Source organism: Acomys minous (genome assembly GCF_964271855.1).
Source record: "Acomys minous genome assembly, chromosome: 1".
NCBI classification, from domain to species: Eukaryota; Metazoa; Chordata; class Mammalia; order Rodentia; family Muridae; genus Acomys; species Acomys minous.
The window spans coordinates 147,956,848-147,974,755 of NC_140483.1; the positions used below are offsets into that span (position 1 = coordinate 147,956,848).

A 17,908-nucleotide genomic window follows, 5' to 3' on the forward strand; every position below is an offset into this window, starting at 1 on the left:
CACAGAGACCTTGGGAGGCTCTAGGGCCACACTCTGCCTGTAGCTTCTAGATTCCAGAGTCACATAGAATATTCTTTATAAATTATTCAATCTGTGGTATTGTAAAAACACACAAAGATAGTGATGTTCCAGGAAAAAAAAATACATCAAGATAGAATACAGCCAGACTGCAACCATCCTAATCTGGCATGGGTGAATAACAGACATCAACCGGAAGATAGAGAGGGCCAGATGCCCTGTATTTCCACCTCACACATCTGTAATGCCAGCTGTAGGCCGATGGAGGCAGCAGGGTCAGGAGCACACTTCAGGTAGAGCGACACGACTCACTCACTTCGTACCCTGGACAGGTCTACTTGCCTCACAGAATGAGCGTTTGAGCGTGAGTCACAACACTTTCACAGCTTTGCTTTTCTCTTGTGTACCTTGTGATTTTGTGCTTCGGGGACTTTAGATTCCTGTCTGCAGGAAGCTGACCCTCTAACGAGAGGTTCTTTTAGTTGAGTGATTTATATGCTGTCTTCAGGCAAATCGTAATTGAACCCCGTGGAATGCTGTTTCCTCTTTGACTCAGATTATATTTACAAAAATCGCTAGGAAAACACCACGGTGGCTTCTCTCCCAGACAGTATACCACAAAGCAATGTCCTCAGTGCAGACTTACTTCGTGGCCACACAGGAAGCATCTGCAATTACAGTCAGTGTTTTTAAGCACACAAGTGAGCACCAACAAGAGGAAAGCCGAAGACACCTTGATCAGGAAGCAGAAGCGATAGGAAGTTGTGAAGTGTTTAACCCGGGGAATTTCACTTCTCCAGGATGCTTAAGAAATGAAGTTTCATCTTCTGTCTTCCTGTGTTTGGTTTTGTTTTGAATTCCTTAACTAGAGGGTTTCCTGTATGATTCCATTTTTTACACTACTGGGGAAAAGGCCACAGTATAAAATTGACAATAGCAGTATCCAGGGGCTGAGGGCAACTACAAAGTGTTGGGGGTTGGTTTTGTTTGGTTTGGTTTGGTTGATAGAAATATTAAGCAAGTCAAGTTTGATGGTAATTACACCAATGGAACTTTATACTGAAAAGAGTGATTTCCCTACAGTAGATTTTTAAGTAAGTGAGTTATAGTGTGGCATCTGAGGATGGTGCTCTGGTGACCCAGCTATCTTTTCTGCCAACTCCATTATCCTTCCTATCATTACTGGAAGCATTATTTTTGCTTTTATTTCCATTATTAGAAATCTTTGTGAAATGACTTTGAGATGTATAACTAGCCGGGCATGGTGGTGCACGTCTGTAATCCAAGCAGTCGGGAGGCAAAGGCAGGTGGATCACAGTGAGTTCAAGGCCAGCCTCGTCTATAACTGCCTTAGGAATTAGAGTGTGCATAGGGGTGGAATCAGGGGGAGCAAATGTCATTGGCCTAGTGTTTCAAAGCCTTTGAGATCTCAGTAGAACATTCTAGAACACGGAACTATCAGTCAGCCGAATACTTCCCTCTTTCTAGTCTGCCCTGGTACTTTGCCCATAATCAAAATACTGTATTTTAATAGATTTTACTAATGTCTTAGTGCATCTACTTATCCATGCATTTCATTTTAAGTAAATTTAACAATTGCATTCTCAGATACACTTAGTAAATGCAATAATCAAGGTCTTGGGAAAGCAACAGATGACTCTATGACAGGACTCTGCAACACAGTGACATCTATGGTGAGTTGTCTTCTGTTTGTTGTTGTTGTTGTTTGTTTGTTTGTTTTTTGAGACAAGGTTTCTCTGTGTAATAGCCCTGACTGTCCTGGAACTTACTTTGTAACCGAGGTTGACCTCGAACTCACAGAGATCCACCTGCCTCTGCATCCCAAGTGCTGAGATTACAGGCATGCACCACTGCGCCCATGAGTTGTCTTCTGTACACACCACCTCCATCTCTTAGCTCTGCCCCTATAAAAAGCCCAGGTGAAGGAATGGGTGTTTCCAACAGAGAGTCAAGGGAAACCCTCCAACTGTGTAGCGAAAACTAACCAATGGGTTAGTTTTTGCCAACTTGACACTATTAGTGAGGAAATTGTCTCTATCAGAGTGACCTCTCTGAGTGTGCTTGTGAGGCACTTTCCTTATCACTGGTTGATGTGGAAGACCCAATTCACTTGGGGGTGTGATGTTTTGGGCAGGTGGTTTTGAGTTGTATAAGAAAGCAAGATGAGCAAAGCATGGAAAACAAGCCAACAAACAGTGTTGCTTCCAGGACTCCGCTGCAATCCCCAAGTTGCTGCTTGAAGCTCCTGCCTTGACTTCCCTCAGTGATGAAATATGGCCCGAGAGCTGTGAGATGAAGTAAGCCTTTTCCTCCCTTTAGTTTTGGCCACTGTTTCATCACAGCAAGAGAAACACCTAATTAGTGCACCCTACTTTTCGTTCTCCATTTCTCCTCAGCCTTTTTATCTGATTAGGATCGGGCTGTTTTCATATAGCTCACCCCTAACTCCTAGCTTCCTTCAGCATTGCTTTTCTTCGGCTTCACTGGCAGTTCTTACGGACTGTCTGATTCTCCAACCTTTATTATGTTTCTTCTGTAATTTTTGGGTATAGCTAAGCCATTTAAGGTTTTGTAAGTTTGGTTGTGAAAACTGATAAATATTACTGGATGGTGGCATTTGACTGAAAGCTCCCTGAAAGAACCTTGCAGTGACATATCTGCAAAGTTTAAGTGTATAGGCAGGACTGATCACAGTTTTCTTTGTTTTGGTGGGAATTAAGTTTCAACGTTTCTGGCAAAGACTATAGACTTCTACAAGATCAAGGAGCGGGGGGGGGGGTGGGGGGGGGTGGAGGGGGGAGGCTTTGGCCCAGAAATTAGGTGTGACATCTCTCTCTGCATGCATCTCAGTGCCTACTGAAGGCAGACTCTCAGCCTGCTCCAACACTGCCTCTGGTCCCATCCTTGATGTGCCTTTGTGCACACTCCTCCCCTCTTTCATGCTGCTAGGATAACCATCATGGTCAAAAGCAACATGGTGGTGGTTAGGAGGGCTATTGGCTTATACTTCCAGGTCACAGCTCGTCACTGAGGGAGGAAAGTCAGGGCAGGAGCTCAAATGGAAACAAAACCAGAGACCATGGAAGAGCACTTAGTGGCTTGCCAACTCTGGCTCGTGCTCAGTCAGCTGTTTTATACAGCCCAGTGGTAACTCCCCACACAGCAGGCTAGGCCTTCTCAGACCAATCAATAGACAAAACAATTCTTCTCAGGCGTGGTCAAAGGCTAACCCAACTTTGACAATCCCTTAACCGAGATTCCTTCTTCCCAGGTAACTTTCACTTGTGTCAAGTTGATGATAAAACTGACCAGGAGACTTCATCATTCCTGGACTACTCAGCAGCCCTAGGGGTTTGGCCATAAAAACTACTCAGTAAAACAAAAACATTAAATTGCTAACTCTTTAGGTAGGAAAGTGAAGCTAAATATAACACAGACACCCCACACACACATCCTCTGACCACGCCCCCACTAAGCATCCCACTATCCCTAAGGATAGTCAATATTTGATGAGTAGCAGGATTATTATCTTCCTGGGCTAGAGCAATGGCTCAGCAGTTCCAAGGACTTACTGCTTTTGCAGAGGATCTGAGTTTGGCTCTAAGTACTCCCATGGCTGCTCACAAGTATCTGTAACTCCAGTTTTGGGGGGAACCTAACATTCTCTTTTGGACTTCGTGGGTGTCAGGCATACACACAGAGCACATATATACATGTGGGTAAAATAGTCATACATATATAAATAACATATAAATAAATCTTATTTTAAAACCCAGTGTCCTTCAATCAGAGTGTCGGGTTGCAGCCCGTGGGAAAAACTGAATCAGGGTTCACCTGAAAGAGGGAGTGGGGATTGAAAGTAGGATACAGAGACTCGAGAAATAATGAGTCAAGTCAGGAAATTTCTGATCAAGATTCCCTTTATTGCCGACTAGCAGGAACATATATAGGGCAAGGTCAGTAGGACCTATTCTTATCTCACTCACCCTAGCCCCCAGGCAAAAATGCAATAGCCTGAATCACTCCCTGTAGAACTTCCTAGTTCTCTGAGTAGTTCCTTGTAAGAACTTCCTAGATCCTCTGGGTGGTTCCAAGTTGAGACTTCTCTACTTTTTTCAAAGGTAAATAGTCCAAGGATAGCCTAGAACACAAGACCTCGTGGTGAGGTAAAGGTTAGCAACTCGAAGGTCACAGCATACAGCCTAAGTACAAAATTTCTGACATGGCAGAATTTGGCACGGGTACCCACATCAGAGGTAGAAAACCAAAGTGGATTCTTCCATGGTCCTCTGGGAAGGTGGTGGGACACCAAGTGCCTGTTTTATTGATGCCTACCTCATTGCCTGTGCACAAGCCTTTCTGAAAAACTCTCCTGTATATGAGAGGCTCTCAGGAAAAAGCACCCAATTCCCAGATCTTTCAAATTAGACATTCTCTCAGATCCTTTCTTCCCGAGACTAAGTGCTCATTTGCCTGGAATCTGAAATTCTTAAAAACTATGCTACCAGCTGGGCATGGTGGCGCACACCTTTAACCCCAGTACTCAGGAGGCAGAGGCAGCCGGATCTCTGTGAGTTCGAGGACAGCCTGGTCTACAAAGCAAGTCCAGGACAGCCAAGGCTACACAGAGAAGCACTGTCTTGAAAAAGAAAAGAAAACAAAATTAAACAAACAAGCAAACAAAACCATGCTACCAAGAAAGAGGCTAGCTTGATCATGAATGGACACAGAAACTAAAAGGCCACGTTTCAAGGGTGAAACACAATTGTACAATCACTGCTTTTGGTGAAAATAAAATTCTATTCTGTTCACATTAGCTCTGTTGGTCGTAGTTCTTTTTTTTTGTTTTTGTTTTTTTGTTGTTGTTGTTGTTGTTTTTTTTTTTTTTTTGGTTTTTTCGAGACAGGGTCTCTCTGTGTTAGCCTGGGCTGTCCTGGACTCGCTTTGTAGACCAGGCTGGCCTCGAACTCACAGCAATCCGCCTGCCTGTGCCTCCTGAGTGCTGGGATTAAAGGCGTGCGCCACCACGCCCGGCTTGTTGGTCGTAGTTCTTTTGACCAATAAATTTTTTTTTCTCACCTGCTACTATTTATTGCCAGTGATGTGATAACAGACCTTTGTCGTGTTTACACAGGTGAGTGTTTTTGGCTTTCCTGATGGGAGTTGGTCCCATAAAACAACAGATTCGTGTGTGTGTGTGTGTGTGTGTGTGTGTGTTGGTGTGTTATTAACTACCTGCTGTGCCTTGCTGGGATTCCTTGCTAGAGCTATTCACCATGGTCTAAGCTTGGCCTACTCAGCCTTTCTCTACGTGCAGCCAAGTGAAGTGGGCTCTGACTGCCTTTGCCTCACAGGAAACTGCATGTTGGAGTTAGGTAAAAAGCCAGTTCCCCTTGGCAACAGCTTCACAGATACTCTGTAGGGACAGAGAAACCCTTTCCTACTCTCTTCAGCCAAAGCACCTAGTGAACACTCGCAGCACAGAGGACAACAGCGCTGAGGGTAACTGATGATGCTCAGACAGCAGGTACCAATGCTCCATCGACCAAGGGTGGCATCTCTTTGTAAAGTCTTTGTTAGATGACCAGTGTGGCATCATGGCTGCCCAATTAATTAGCTCAGCTGATAAACAGGAAAACATTCTAAACACATCACTGGGGAATCCAGCAGGACCTGTGAGTCGAGGTATAAAGTTTACGGAGGTAAAGGGTCAGTAACCTTATGAGCTTTTGTTTTGTGGGGAAAAAAAAAAGAATCACATACCTCTTTTCAATAGCCAGTTATCATAGTGGTGATGTGCTACAAAATAATAAGAAAGCAAAACTGAGGAAATGGTGCCAGAATTAGTTTATTTTCACAACCGTTGTCTTTGTTTTGATTGGAGGGAGATGGTTTCTCCACGTGTAACCCAGGCTGACTTCAAATTACCAATTCCTCTGCTTCAGCCTCTCTAGTGGTAGGATTCTGAGCATTTACCATCAAGCTGGGCTTCAACTAAGTATACTTAATAAAGAAAAATACGTTCTCTGTGGGTGAATTTCTTGCTGTTCCAATCCTTAAATAAAATGTATTTTCTAACACTAAACTGACCGAACAAGCAATAAAAGCCCCATATTCAAGAATTTGTATCGAGTGCCAACCCACTGGTATATGGAACTCTGTCTTCTTGGATAATCTACTCGTTTTGAATGGAAGATGCCAACAGGCAGGAGAGACGTTGAAGCCCTTAAAATTGTACCCGCTCTCTGCAGCTACCCAAATCCACAGCGAAGAGCCATGTGCTCGCCTGCACCTGCCCTGCTATTAGAGTGAGGATTCTTGGCCAGATTTAGACTCCTTGGTGCCAGCTAACGATGCTATCCACACCAGCTCCACTGGCTCAGAGATCTGGAGATGGAAAGTCAGGCAGATGGTTGTAGCAAGAGCCTACATGCCTGAGTGGTCCATGCCAAGTAGGCCTTAGAGTGATGGTTCACATCACGGGACTAAATTATAAGGGAAGGTATTTAAACATATAAGTGTATCTTCAGTTCCCCTGTCAACCAGTCATTGTCCGTTTCTTTCTTTCTTTTCTTTTTCTTTCTTTTTTTTTTTTTTTTTTTTAGGTTTTTCAAGACAGGGTTTCTTTATGTAGCCTTGGTTTTCTTAGACTCGCTTTGTAGACCAGGCTGGCCTCAAACTCACAAAGATCCCCCTGCCTCTGCCTCCTGAATGATGGGATTAAAGGCGTGCGCCACCACGCCCGGCCTCATTGTTGTTTCTTCTTAGTGAACATTTTCATTTCCTTCCCTTCCCTCTCCCTGTTTGTTGTTTGTTTGATACAGGGTTTCTCTGTGTACTCACTTTGTAAATCAGGCTGGCCTCGAACTCACAGCCATCCACCTGCCTGGGATTAAAGGCGTGTGCCACCCCACCCAGCTTTTCTTTTTTTTCTTGCCCCCCTTTCTTTTCTTCCTTCCTTACCTTTCTCTCTTTTCTCTTCCTTTTTCTTCCCATCCTCTCCCCTCCCCTCTCTTCCTTTCCTGTCCCCTCCCCTCCCCTTCCCTTCCTTTCCCCTCCCTTCCCTTCCCTTCCCCTCCCTTCCCTTCCCTTCCCCTCCCTTCCCTTCCCTTCCCCTCCCTTCCCTTCCCTTCCCTTCCCTTCCCTTCCCATCTCCCCTCTCTGCTGTATCCCCATCTTCTGAGCTGCATCCTCCCTTTGGTCCTGCCATGCAGCTCAGACTGGCTCCATGGACTCACCTTCCTGCCTCCAGCCTGAGGGATGGGAACACACAGCAGCACCCCCACACTCACCACAAACAGACACTTGCAAGAAGTGAAATCAAAAGTTATAAGCACACTTGGATTTTCCATTTTTTTCTCCCTTTATTCTCCCATAATTTGGTGTTAATTGGTTCCATGTGTCTTTTGGATGCTTTCTCTATATGTGAAAGTCAGTAACAGCAAGAGTTTATATGCTCCAGACTCGAAGTGGAATTGTGCCGGCATTAAGATGTCAATTTGTAACTGATACTTGTTATACAAACGGCTTTTGAGATTTGTACAAATGACAGTCTTGTTTGTTGTTACTGTCTTGTAGTGTTCCAATGATCAGGTCACTTAGTTTTCTACTCTTTTATAAGGGACCTTGTTTCTTTCCATTTTGGGCTGGTATCATTGCTGTCACATGTGTTTTAACATGTCCTTGTGTGCATGAATAGGAGAGGTTCTCTGGATTGTATGTCCAGGGTGGATTTGCTCCATACATAATCTTTGCTTTCATCATGGCCCTGCCCAACTTCCTGGCTTTTACTGACATCATCAGTACACGAGAATCTCAGCTGCTTTCACACGAACTCTGGTGCCTCGTATTTGACGATATCCACTGGAGGGGGAGACCTGGTGGCACTCAGAGGAAGGATAGCAGGCTACCAAGAAGAGACTTGATACCCTATGAGCATATACAGGGGGAGGAGGTCCCCCTCAGGAACAGTCATAGGGGAGGGGAATAAGGGGAAAATGGGAGGGAGGGAAGAATGGGAGGATACAAGGGATGGGATAACCATTGAGATGTAACAAGAATAAATTAATAAAAAAATAAAAATAAAAAAAGAAAATAGTATTACCACCAAAAAAAAAAAAGAATATCAGCTGCTCAACACCACTGACTAGCAAGGGCTTTTTAAACCTTTCTCCAACTCAGGTAAGTGAAAAACAGCATCTCTTTGCTGTTTTAACTGGCATTTCCCTGATTTTCCATGTGACCGAACATCTTTTCCCTATTAACTATTCAGTCTTCATCTTCATCAGCCACATTGTATCTGGCTCATTTTATATGATGTTATTACATTACATCATTTGCTTTTGCTTTATTGGTTGTTGGCAGTTAAGTGGTCTAAGACATGAATACTAATGCTTTGTCTCTTCGTGTCATACATGCCTTTTCCTCCCAGGCACGTCCTTCTCATTCTATTGCCTATTGCCTTTTGTGTGTTATAACAGACATTTTATTTGTTTAAGTACTTGCTTGTTAGCAGCGTGGTCAGGTTCACTTATCTTTCCCTTCATAATTTGAACTTTATGTGCCTGTTTCACAAATGGTTCTAAGGCTAGAGATATTGTCCAGTAGGAAAACAAAATAAAAAATAAAATAAAAATAAAATAAAACCTACTGGCCATGCATGGTGCTTGCCTGTAATCCCCAGGTTCCTGAGCCTAAGGCTGGATGATCATGAGTTCCCAGACTGCCTGGACTCACAGAAAATTCAAAGAGCACCTGAACTATAAAGAAAGAACCTGTCTCAAAAAGGGAAAAAGAAAAGGAAGAAAAAAAAAAAAGGACAGAAACAGGAAAAAGAAAGCTTTCCTAAGATCAAGCTCAAAGAAATCTACAAACCCACCTACAAGTTTTCTTTGTCATAGCTAATGTTCTAATTTAAATAGAATTTTCACCCACTTACTCACTTGGTGTGACACTTTAAAGTGTTTATTGTTCTCCCACCACTGGCTGAACAGGGCACCTCTTCCCAGCTATGTCCCCTGTGTAAGCTCCTACAGTGCACAGCCCAGCTCTGTCCTCGCCTTACCTCCAGGAACGAGGCCACATTGACTTCCTACACAACATCTCAGAGGCCTCTTCTCTCACTCTGTCAGAAACATGCTTCTTAGCGGGGCGTGGTGGCGCTCGCCTTTAATCCCAGCACTTGAGAGGCAGAAGCAGGGGGATCGCTGTGACTTCGAGGCCAACCTGGTCTACAAAATGAGTCCAGGACAGCCAAGGCTACACAGAGAAACCCTGTCTCTAAAAACAATACAAAACAAAACCCCAACAGACCAAGAACATGCCTCTTAAGAGACTGATCTACATTTTGCAAGATAGGCGCTATGTTGACAGAGACAAGTGCCATTGTGAGCATTTAAGTGAGGCAATGTGCAAATTTCAACTTGGAAAGCCATATAAAACATAGCCACTTTACCCAGGACCATAATGTAGTCTTCTATTTATTTAAATGCTTTCTTAATGATTTTCAATAAAGCTTTATATTGCCTTCCATAAAGGTTGGGTTAAAAAAAAAAGACTTATTCTGCAGTTCTAATGATTTGTTGTTGTTCTATTATAACTTGTATCTTTTGTCCAGTTAATGTATATCTTTGGCTGTTGGTGGTAAAAGGAAACCTTAAGTGCTGCTCTCTTTGCTCACCTCTCCAGCTGTCTTCTCTTCAGAGTGTTTCTGGTGTGAGTTTCTTTACAACTTTCTTAGATGTACCACCATTGTCTTTTATCTCACATTCTTATTTTGCTGGGATTGTACAAACTGAATGTTTAACAGTAAAGATTTGATAGCCAGAAAACTGGCTTTGTCTCTGACTATGAAGAGAACATTTAAGAATTTTGGGAAGGTCTGTGTGTTTCCAAATATCACGAGTTTTGCATTCTTCTGATTCAGATTGTATGAAGGGTATGTTCTGAGCACAGTGGCTAGTTCAGTCATCTCTAAAAAAACCACCGTATATCAGTTATTATTCCCACATTCTGGTGTGCCTATTGCTGGGCCGCTGCACACAAAGAATAAATAAAAAAGTAGACATCTTACTAATTTGGGGCACAGCTGGCCAATTTCATATTACTCTGTGGCATTGAACAGAACAATGCACACACAAGCATCAAACTCAACAGAGTGAAGCAGAGGAACTCAGAAGAAAGGGGGAACCCCCAACTCTAAAACTGTTCTGCATTTGGGTCTTAAATTGGTTCCCGTGGATGTCCTTACATTTTATTTGTTTGCAGAATTTTTTTAAAAAGGGGGGGTGGAAGTCAGCAGAATAGAGAGGAAGTGTAGTAGTGGCAGCAGGAAACGGTTAGGTGCAGGGATGAGAAGGGATTTGGAAAGGTCTTCACAGTTAGTGACTTGAGCCAATAAAAAGCCAAGAAGGCTCTAATCACAGTAACTACCCAGCTCTAGGAAACCACTATCATTGCTTTTTAAGAACCAACGGCACCTTCTAGAACAGTGGTTCTTAACCTTCTTAAAGCTGTGATTCTTCAATGTAGTTCCTTATGTTGTGGTGATTTCCAACCATATAATAATAATAATTTATTATTATTATTATTATTATTATTATTATTATTATTATTAATTTATTAATTATTTATTTTGGCTTTTTGAGACAGGGTTTCTCTGTGTAACAGCCCTGACTGTCCTGGAACTTACTTTGTAGACAGGCTGGCCTCAAACTCACAGAGATCCCCCTGCCTTTGCCTCCCAAGTGCTGGGATTAAAGGTGTGGGCCACAACTTCACGGCCATAAAATTATTTTCGTCGCTACTTCAAAACTGTAATTTTGCTAGCGTTATGAATCATAATGTAAATATCAGATGTGCAGGATAGCTGATATGTGAGCCTTGTGAAAGGGTGAATCGGGGGTTAGGATTCCCAGATTGAGAAGCCCTGCAGTACACTATGCCACCAGACAGCATGTCTGCTGTTGTTTGCCTGTATCCAAAAGCAAGCAGCTTAAAACATTCTATTCAAGTATGTCCCAATTTAAATCTTTTTTTTTTTGGGGGGGGGTGGGTTTCGAGACAGGGTTTCTCTGTGTAGCCTTGGCTGTCCTTGATTCACTTTTAAGACCAGGCTGACCTCGAACTCACAGAGATCTGCCTGCCTCTGCCTCCCAAATTGCTAGGATTAAAGGCGTGTGCTACCACGCCAGGCTAATTTAAATCATTTTTTAAAAAAATGCACTTTAATAGGAAGTTTCAAATATGCTATGCTTTAAAGACACTCCATTAAAAGAAGTAAAAAACAAAAGCAAACATTTAAATCAAGTTTTTGCTTTGTCAGCAGTATCTCTTTAAAGAGTTCCTGTGTGTCCTACTGAGTCTTTTTTTTTTCCCTCCCACTGAGACAGAGTTACTCTGTGTAGCCTTGGCTGTCCTCACTGGCTTTGTAGACCAGGCTAGTCTTGAACTCATACAGAGTGCTGGGATTAAGGGCATGCGATGCTGGCTATGCTTAGTCTTAATAAGGGACACTAAACGCTGCCTCAGGATACCTATAACAAAAAACAAACAAACAAACAAACAAACAAAAAACCAATCGTTTCGACACAATAGATTTTACAGGTGGCATTTTCCAGATTGTCATTTGTTGAATGGGCAAGTTAGGATTTATGGAGCTGTAGGAAGCAACAGATGAACTTCAGCACAGGCCTAGAGTACTTGAATGGTGTCCTTTCCGTTGCACTCATTGCTAGTTCACTGGAAATAGCGACCTCAGAAGGACTTGCTGCTTCCATGCCTCCAGGGACTGGAAAACCCGCAAGCTAGCACCAAAGCTCGGCGGAGAGCTGGCCTACGAGGTCTCGCCGCTTTAAGGTTCCCGTGCCTTGGGCCCGCCCACCAGCAAGCCAGACCGCGCGGTCTCTGCCGGGAATTGTAGTTCCAGGCCTTAGCGCTTCTTGACCCGTCCTCCTTCCCTTTCATTGCGGCCTAGCGGACCACAGACTCTGAAATCGCTGCATATTGAGCACTGGCCACTTCAAGGTATAAAATGAAAGAATTTTTTCTATAATTAGCGGATCTGGGCACCGCTGATGTTTAGAAACTGTTTGGAGGGAACGCAAGCGATGCGCATGCGCGTGGGTGCCTTTGAAGGTTAGCAGTGCAGCCCTGACTCTCCCAGAGCTAGAGTGAAGAGGTCTTAGGCCCTGTGGTGCAAGTTTCTGATAGCATAGGTCGTGATGGAAACCCAGGAAGGCAGACAGACGGTGATGAGGAATTTCCTTACACCAGGACACTCCCATCTTTTAGCTTTTTCCAAATTGCAGAATTGCATTTTTTCCTCCTACCCCATCCCTTCATCTCGCTATGGGAAGGCTTTTCCTGCAGTGTTGTGAAATCCCCTGGAGGTCCCCAGCCAAGGCCATTTAGCCTGCCTGGAATTCAAACCGTCCCTCCTTGCCAGCTCCAGGTCATTCCAGGCAGCAAAAGACTCAAGGCACAGGCTATACAGGAGGTGCTACTGCCAGGTTTCCTAAATTTGTGGTCACCTTGCCCTTTTCTTACAAAGCTGGACCCAGCCCAGTAGAAGCTTAGATACACCAATACATGATAGATACGTACTGCATAGATAAATAATTATTTTCTTTTTTATTTTTCTTCTGTTTTTTGTTTTGAGACAGGGTTTCTCAGTGTAGCCTTGGCTATCCTAGACTCACTTTGTAGACCAGGCTGGCCTCGAACTCGCAGCAATTCGCCTGCCGCTGCCTTCTGAGTGCAGGGATTAAAGGCATGCGCCACCACTCCCGGCCTATGTCCTTAATTTTTAAAGGGCCTTTCGTAGCTTCCTGTGCTCTTTGAGGTGGCGTCATTATAGAAAAGGACAAGTGAGAATCTATGACTGTAGTCAGTGGCAGAACCCCCAAACTGAAATCTGTAGGACTTCTAAATCTCCTTTTCCATTGTGTCAAAGTAGACTGAGCTGAGGGTAAGCAGCTGCACCTGGTGTTAGCTATCTTTCTGAATGGCCAGTCCAGATCACAGCCACCCTTAAACTGGTGAGCAATTTCCCTTTAGTGACTCTCCTTCCAGAAAACACATGATTTTGCCTGGAGAGATGTTTAAGATTGAGCAAATACACTGTGCTGCACTCTGGAAAGATAAGCATCAGATTTTAGCCACGGGAGTAACATCTCCCTGCAAACCAGGTTATGTTATAAAGTGCCCTTTATTTCTTAAAGGGAAAGGTGAGCCTCGTTGTGCTGTGTAGTTGCTATCTCCCACTCTTGAGCAGCTGCAGCACTGTTTCCCCTTGGATCAGCAATGCTAACATAAATGTCAAATCGGCATCTAAGTGATGAAATACCCTGGCGTTGTAGCTTATACCTTTAGTCTCCGCACTGGGGGGGCAGGCAGATAGATCTCTATGAGTTCCAAGTTAGCCTGACTTGGCCAGCTAGGATTTACTAGACAGCCAGTGAGAAGCTATCTCAGACAACAACAAAAATGAACCGCAGGAATCCTGTATCTGTCCTTCAGGTTGTACCCAGTGTGTGTCAGGAAAGGAAGAGGCATAAATTATACAAAATTGGGAGACAAAATTGGCCTGGGGGGGGGGGTCTCAGAAATCTGTGTGGGAAAGCAGTATTGGCTATGAGGGGATCTCTACTGAGCTTTGGAACTGCAGCTCCTTTCACCAGGAAATAATTTGTTAACCCAGAGTCCCCACGTGAGTACTGCCTGAGAGGAAAGGGAGCTGATTTAGTCTGCCAACATGGGCACAAAATGCTCCCTTCTCCCCAGTGGGTACCTGTGGAAACTGGAGTGTCCAGAGACCCTGGCTTTCCTGAAACATCTGTGGAAAGCTCTGTGTGAAAATGCCTTTCGAGTGCACAGCACATTCTTTTGAAGATCTTCTGCCCTAGAACATCTTGTTACTTTGGGGATTTGATACTTGGGAACAGCCAGAAATCATTTGGATGCACATTTGGAAGACAAGGAAAACTATCGCGTTACAGAATCGCTCCTGGTGAAATCTGGGAGATGTTTCTGTGTGTGAACCAAAGTCAGGGGCTCTCACCTTGGAACACGGAAATTTTGAGTATAACTTTTTTTCTGGGGCCAGGGTAATGATTTTAGCTGATGTTATAGTCTCCCAATGAGTCCATGATTCAAACAAGTTAATGATCCTAAGGTCATTGTCTGTGGTTTGTGGAGAGAAGTCATGTGTCAGGAGAGCAGAGGACAGGTTGCAGCTTCACCTATAATTGGATGTGCGGTCACAGTGGTTTCCAGAACTCTCAGAACTTCCATGTCCTCACATGCACATGGGGTGAGTTATGTGAACAGTATTGAGTTGTTGTGTGTCATGGTCATGGTTTCTATTGCTGCGATGAAACACCATGACCAAAAAGCAAGTTGGGGAGGCAAGGGTTTATTTGGCTTACACTTCTGGATGGTAGTCCATCACTGAAGGAAGAAGACAGGACCGGAACTCAGAACAGGAACCTGGACGCAGAAGGCTATGGAGGGGTGTTGTTAACTGGCTTACTCCCCGTGGCTTGGTCAGCCCAGGCATGGCACCACCCACGATGGGATGGGCTCTCCCATATTGATCACTAATTAAGAAAATGCCCAGCTGGGCATGGTGGCGCACACCTTTAATGCCGGCACTGGGGAGGCAGAGGCAGGTGGATCTCAGTGAGTTTGAGGCCAGCCTGGTCTACAAAGTGAGTCCAGGACAGCCAGGACTGCTATAAAAGAGAAACCCTGTCTGAAAAAAAAGGAATAAGAAAGAAAGAAAGAAAGAAAGAAAGAAAGAAAGAAAGAAAGAAAGAAAGATCAAATATTCATTGGCCAAGCAGATAATTTAGCCTTTCCAGGTGATTCTCTCAAATGTCAATCTTCATTTGCATGATTTAGGACGGATGTGCCTGATCACAGACATCAGCACTCAGATGTTGGAACTAGGCATCTGAGATATTAAACAGCCCTAATCAGAGAGGGAAGGCAGGGGCTAAAACACCAGAGGTACTTATTCAGAACTGTAGGAGGCACAGAGGTTTCTGTGCTCACAGATAAGCACTAGGACAGTCCAAGACGTTAGCACACAGGATTCTTCCTTCAAGGCAAAGAGTGCAATACCTGTCATCCAGCCAGAGGGCTGAGAGTAGACGTGCGTGTTCTAGCCTGGTGACCTTTGCACTATCTGCATGGCTACGCCAGAGCTTCTCTTAGACCCTTATAATAACCTTTTTTCTCAGTCAGCCTATACAACCTATCTTGACGGAAGGTGTCACATGTAGTCAATCTACATCGCAAGCACTTCGCCAAGAGTTTCAGTGTAGTCCTATCTGATCTTTATGTAGCTTATTTTGTTCCTCAAAGAGATTAATGTATGCTTTATTGTGCACATGGGAATGTGTAGTTATCAGCAGCAAAGTTCCCATCAAAGTGTGCTGTGCTTAAATATGCCTACAATAGATTACTTGGGGTCAGACTTCTGAAGTTGGAACCAATGACCTGCTCCTTAGCTATGTTCAGCTGAGCCCCCTTCTCGCCTCCCAGGGATTGTTGCTCTGCTGACCATGAAGGTTGCAGAGACACCTCCCACCTTCCATGCACAGCATGTTACAATGGGATAGGGAATAAGAGGTAGCTTGGAGGAGGCCACAGAATGCTTTTGGGAACAGAAAGCGCCATCTGAGGCAAGCAGTATAGGAGGCCGGAAGCAGGAGTCCGCCTTGAGTGAAGATTGAGAAATGTAGCTCAGTGCTAGAGCAACTGCCTATGGTAGAAGATTTGGTCTCCAGGAGTTAATCCAGGGGGGAATGGAATAAACAGAATCCAGACAGGAGAACCATTTGTCTGAGACCAAATCCTACTTAGCAAGAGTTCAATCTAGGAACTAGGGTTTAAGGCAGTTTGAGACTAGACTAGAAGCCATGTCTTCAGAATTAGTTCCAGAGCCTGCACTCACGACTGCCTCTCTCTGGTGGCCTTCTGAAGTCAGGGAATAGCTGAAGAGCTGCCCAATAGCTGTGAGCTCATTCCTGCTCTTTTCCGTCTTAAAGCTTAAAAATGTTTTCTAATGATAAATGTTCGTTGGTATGGATGTTCCATGGATAAATATGCTTATTTTTTTAAATTATATTTTAACATGTGACTTTTTAAAAATAAAATTATTTTGGAAACATTGAACCATAGGTACTTAGTTACAGTTAAATAGGAACAAGTAGTTGTTGAGTGATAGTGCACCCAGGACCAGCATAGATAGTGGCTATTAAAAAAAGACCTGGGCATGGTGGCACCCAGCTACAATCCTAGCATTTGGGAGGCTGAGGGAGGAAGATTGCCATGAATTCAAGGTCATCCTGGGCTATGTAGTGAGTTCCATGCCAGCCTGAACTACAGATTAAGACAGGTCTCAACAAGATAAACCTCAGAAGCTTACAAAAGTTTTCATCATAAATAAATGGTAAGTGTGTGAGGAAATATGTTTAATCTGATTAAAGTATTCTGCAGGGCTGGAGAGATGGATCAACAGTCAAGGGCGTAGGTTTTTCTTGCAGAGGACCCAGTGTGCACCCCATGGTGGCTTACAGCTGCCTTTTAACTCCAGTTAAAAGGGATTCAACACTCCCTTCCGGCTTCTGAGGACACCGGGCACAAACACAGGGCACATACAGACACACAGGCAAGTGCTCACACACATGAAATACATCATCAAGTGTATGTGACCATTAGGCAGTTTCATGCTTTTAATGTATAAACCGAAAACTCATGCTTTTGTTCTCATTAATATTCCCCTGATTACATACATTCTCTTTGGTTGGGAACTGTCCTGAAAATAGAACAAATGCCAATACATTTTTTTAGCCCTTTTCAATATTGTGTTCAATTTTTAATCTGTGAAAAATAGCAGCACCATCCAATTCTCGGCCCCCTTTTCCCTGTCCAAGCCTGCTGCAGTGGACCTACACGAATAGTAAACGTTTGGTGTTTCAGGTCTGCTCCGCTGAAAGGTGTGCCGAGAACTCTTGTCCCTCCCTTCTTCTCTCTTCTCCCTCCTTCCCTCCCCTCCTCTTCCCTTCCTTTTCCATGCCTAGTCTGTGAGAGGTGGTAGCGGAGAGAAGGGTCAGAATGACGCTCTTCAGTCTTAGGGAGCATACAAACTTGAGATAAAGATTTCCCACTTGAGGAAGTACATGGCTGAGTGTTGAGTCAATTGCAAAAAACCAAAACCCCCCAAGGCAAGGAAGCAAAGTGCATGGGGGTGGGGTGGGAAGGAAGTCCTGGATTTTCATGTTCCACAGAGAGAGAATTTCCACTCTCCTAAAAGGTAAAAACACGAGCTTCTCCCTACCGCAATGGAAGCCTGACTGGTGAACTTGACCGTGCCCTTCCTTTTGTGTCACATATGGGGTCACCTGGCCATGGGTCACTGGCATTGTTTCTTCTCTCTATAATGAGTGACCAAGCAGCCATTGTTTTGCACAGGCAAGCCAGAGAGGTCTTACAGGGTAATCAACGATTTGAGAAGGGCTTTCAGAAAATCTCTTTGGCTCCAGATCAAGCCACAGGGTCCAGCTTCATCAATAAGTAAAGCTGAAATGCTGATCGTTATTGGCCTGCCTTCTGGTTTTCCTTCTCAGCAAACTCTAAACTCTGAAAGAGAAAACGGGATGGTTTTTGGTTTTCTTTTGGCTTCTTCACTCAACCACACACCAGGGAAGAGAGTCTTGAGGTGGGTCAGTCTAGAAGAAGCAGCTGGGCCTGGGGTCAGCAATAAATGGGAACCTGTACTGATACAGGTTTTGTTTTCTTTCTTTCTTTCTTTCTTTCTTTCTTTCTTTCTTTCTTTCTTTCTTTCTTTCCTTTACCAACTTGA

The 17,908-nt window shown here is 44.0% G+C and overlaps 1 long non-coding RNA gene across 1 annotated transcript in view; it reads left to right on the forward strand.

The window, feature by feature from the left end:
* Positions 1-11,980: 11,980 nt before the first annotated feature.
* The window catches only part of LOC311592181, a 55,632-nt gene continuing 49,704 nt past the window's right edge, over positions 11,981-17,908 (forward strand). The window contains exon 1 of the long non-coding RNA XR_014777329.1: positions 11,981-12,063. This is a non-coding gene — a long non-coding RNA (uncharacterized lncRNA). The remainder of the gene's footprint in view (positions 12,064-17,908) is intronic.